At 49.0% G+C, this 3,990-nt stretch overlaps 1 non-coding gene across 1 annotated transcript; it reads left to right on the top strand.

Moving 5' to 3' along the window:
• Positions 1 to 3,587: 3,587 nt before the first annotated feature.
• LOC112392183 (U6 spliceosomal RNA) lies at positions 3,588 to 3,694 on the top strand. The gene has a single exon (XR_003001642.1). It is a non-coding gene; the product is annotated as a U6 spliceosomal RNA (small nuclear RNA).
• The last annotated feature ends 296 nt before the right edge of the window (positions 3,695 to 3,990 follow it).

Here is a 3,990-nt window from a genome sequence, read left to right as displayed (position 1 = left end):
GTGAACGCCTTGAGCTCCACATACTGAGAGGTCAACACACTGACAGGTCACGTGGGCCCCCCAATCAAGGCGTCCATAACTGGCCTGGAGGATTAAATATGCAGATTGAATGAGGCCAATCAGGCTTGTCCCTGGCGGTGAGGGCAGGGTCATGTCTCCCCAACCTGCGGCAGTGGGGAGGGGACATATAATATCCCCCCGTAAGAAATCCAAGGTACTTTTATAGGAAGAAGATTGAAAGGATGCTAACAGCCCAGACATGGGCTCCCAGGCAGCCTTTCTTGGACTCGGCTCCTTGCCTTTGCCCCCTTCAGAACTGGCCTTTCTTTTGTTTCACTCTGGACGGTTAGGGGGAGATGGCCTTAGTGTTCAGTAACAGTGAAGGCGTGTTGAAATGGGGGCATGTCCATCAACAGAGGAATGGCTAAAGAAGATGCGGTACATATGTACAATGGAACTTACTCAGCCATAAAAAAGAATGAAATAATGCCATTTGCAGCAACATGGATGCAACTAGAGATTGTCATACTGAGTGAAGTAAGTCAGACAGAGAAAGACAAATACCACACGGTATCACTTATATGTGGAATCTAAAAAAAGGGTACAAATGAACTTATCCACAGAACAGAAATAGAGTTACAGATGTAGAAAACAAATTTATGGTTACCAGTGGGTAAGGGGGAAAGGGAGGGATAAATGGGGAGATTGGGATTGACATATACACACTACTATATATAGAATAGATAACTAGTAAGGACCTACTGTATAGCACAGGGAACTCTACTCAGTACTCTGCAATGGCCTATATGGGCAAAGAATCTAAAAAAGAGTGGATATGTGTATATGTATAACTAAGTCACTTTGCTGTACAGCAGAAACTAACACAACATTGTAAATCAACTATACTCCAATAAAAATTTTAAAAAAAGAAATGGGGGCAGTGAACACAGATGAGACAGGAAGTGCTGTCTGCTCTGCAGCCAGGGGAGGGGTGGGGTATGGGGCTTGGGAATGGGGGAGACTTGGAGAAATGAGACAGGAGCTCTGAATCACAGCGGTGAGGAATAAATTAGTGACTCAACAACATTTGGGTTTTTTAATTTGCCCAGAAGAGCTGACTAACTGACGTTAAATTGTACAGACTGCCCCTCCAGAAGCGCGCTGGAACTAAGTGTCAAGGCAATGCGACAGAAAACTAGAGCAAAGCTCACAGAATACAAACGAAGTGGACTTGTATTTATTTGGGTTCCTCAGGGCTCTCAGGAACCATTCAACCCCTCGAGGGCCAGGACCTTGTCTTCCACTCCCCTTTCATTCCCCTCATGTTTGGCAAAATGTCCTGGAGCCCAGGGGACCCAGACTCAACCAAGGGTGGGGGACAAACCCTCCAAAAGAAAGAAATGATCAACGGATGAACAGAATCCCTTCCTCCAGAGAGAATCATTCATTTCCACACACTTTCAGATCGTATAAAAGGTAATGTGGCGTGATTACAAATGGAATTATAAATGCCTGCCTTATCCCAAAATAAAGCTGGGGCAGAAAATATTCTCTCACTTCTTACGCAAAGAAGTAGGCCGTTTGGGAGGAAGTTGGACCCACTGCTGAAACAGTCTTCAAAGGCACAAGCCTCTGAATGGTCGTTTCTCAAAGGAAAGGGAGAGACAGAATGAACCCTTGCTAAGCGGATGGGAGGCCATCCTGGACTTCTCCGTCCTGCTAAGACGCAGACCCCGGCTGGAGAGTAGAGCGAGCTGTGGCCTGCGCTCTGTGCCGCCACCTAGTGGATATAATTGGTAACTACAAAGGCTTGGGAAGGGCCAGGAAAGGAAAACTTCCTGCTTCCCGATTTAAAAAAAGAAAAAGAAAACATGTCCTGTCCAGAGTATCTGTAGAGCAGCAGCAACCAGCCTCCTGACAGCTGCAAACACATCCCTTATTAGTCCACCCTGTAGGCCTGAGAGGCCCAGCGACGCTTCTCATGCTGAGCGCTGGAGAAACACAGCGGGCGCTGCAGGCAGCAGAAGGCAGGTGAATCCTGGGCCCTTCTGGGACATATCCTTTGCTGTGGTTCCAGTCCTGGCAACGGGCTCTTTCTCCTCCTGGTCTGGGCTTTGCTATGCGGCAGCCCTTTTCAGTCTAGGACTGAAACCATTGGTGATGAAACCATCAGTGACCAGTCAGTAGGCAAAACACATGCTCGTCCACTTTGGGGGAAGAGATGTGACAAGTTAATGAGATGCAGCCGCAGCCTCTTCCCGGTCGCACCTCACGCGTGCACACAGGCAGGCCGGCGCTCACAGGAGGTCCGCGCAGCCGCAGTGTGCCCGGTGCCGGCTGACTCTAATCAAGGCAGGCATCGGCTCGCGTGGGAGACCTGCTTCTGGTTCCACGTCCAGGTGGGATCTCTCTCCTGTGCTTCGCTTCTCTGGTGAAGAACCGCCAAGGCAAAGTGGCTCACAGACTCCGTTCTTAGTCACCAGCCAAATATCAGCTTAGAGATGGCCCGTTCTTGATGCCAGGGCCACCTTACCACTACAGCCCTGTTCCCTCTCTAGGTGTATATGGTAGAGGAAGAGCAGAACAGACCTCTGCAACCCGTCATTTGGCATCTCACGAAGAAGGAATAACAGATGGTTAGAAGCCTGGAACCATGGTTACTCGAATTTCGGACAGGATCTTTAGACATGTTTTCCCTGCTGAACAGAAATGTTCTATCACTTAATTAAATAATTTCATGAAGACAGCTTTGAGACAGACAAGGAAGAAGAAGGCCCTGTGAATTCCACAGAATGTTGCCAAAGGCAGTGCAACTATCTATTGTTTTAAGAAATAACTGACTTTTAAAAACCTCCATACGATTTATAAATCAAAATCATTTCTCCCTCGAGAACAATCCAGAAAGAGTAAAACATTCAAAGCACCAAACTTTCAAAAGACCTGTTGGATTTCAGGGTTCTATCCAAGAAAATAACTCCCTGGATTACTTAAATGGCCGTGCAGCTCTTGGAAACTCAGATGAAAGACACCATCAAAGTACAGAGTGCTATTAATAACCCTTGGTGTCCAGCCATCTCCTTCCCCTGCTCTTTGGGCAAGCATCTGCCTGGTTCTATTTTGCTATTTGATTTCATTATGTAGTTTTCCGACATCTGCTCCCAGGCTCTCTGAGACAACAGTGAATTCCGCTCAGAGACAAAATCGCACAAGAAAGGGAAGGAAGACCTCGTCAGCGTGCCGCATCTCATCCCTCAGGTCCCTCTGCCCTGCTTGCCATGGGGGCGGGGCAAGGGGCTGGTTCACCCTCCACAGCCAGCACCTGCCTCGCTCCTCCAAGGGCTGTTCTCATACTCCGCCCTTGGGAGCCTGGGAAATGAAGCCCTTCCCACTTCAGGCAGCCCGGATCCAAAGATGGGCAGGTAGGAGAGAACAAGTATTCCAGCTCCCCGGCCCCTGATGGAGACCAGTCTGGGGGCGGGGGGTGGGGGTAAACTATGTTATCTCCAGAGCTTCCCTGCAGGACACAGCCAAAGTTTTTAAATGTCCACAAATTCTTTGACCCTCCTCCCTTCAAAAGGTGGAGGCTAGTGCTCGCTTCGGCAACACATATACTAAAATTGTAATGATACAGAGAAGATTAGCATGGCCCCTGCGCAAGGATGACACGCAGATTCGTGAAGCATTCCATATTTTTGAGAGACCCGCGTACCGCAAAAAAAAAAAAAAAAAGGTGGAGCCTAATTCCCTTCCCCTTAAATAAAGGCCAGCCCAGAGCTTCCCTGGTGGCGCAGTGGTTGAGAGTCCGCCTGCCGATGCAGGGGACACGGGTTCGTGCCCCGGTCCGGGAAGATCCCACATGCCGTGGAGCGGCTGGGCCCGTGAGCCATGGCCGCTGAGCCTGCGCGTCCGGAGCCTGTGCTCCACAGCGGGAGAGGCCACAACAGTGAGAGGCCCGCCTACCACAAAAAAATAAAAATAAAAAATAAAATA

This window comes from Neophocaena asiaeorientalis, unplaced genomic scaffold (assembly GCF_003031525.2).
Source record: "Neophocaena asiaeorientalis asiaeorientalis breed wild unplaced genomic scaffold, Neophocaena_asiaeorientalis_V1.1 scaffold248, whole genome shotgun sequence".
NCBI classification, from domain to species: domain Eukaryota; kingdom Metazoa; phylum Chordata; class Mammalia; order Artiodactyla; family Phocoenidae; genus Neophocaena; species Neophocaena asiaeorientalis.
The sequence above is the reverse complement of the archived record's forward strand: the minus strand, read 5'-3'. Positions and strand labels throughout refer to the sequence as shown.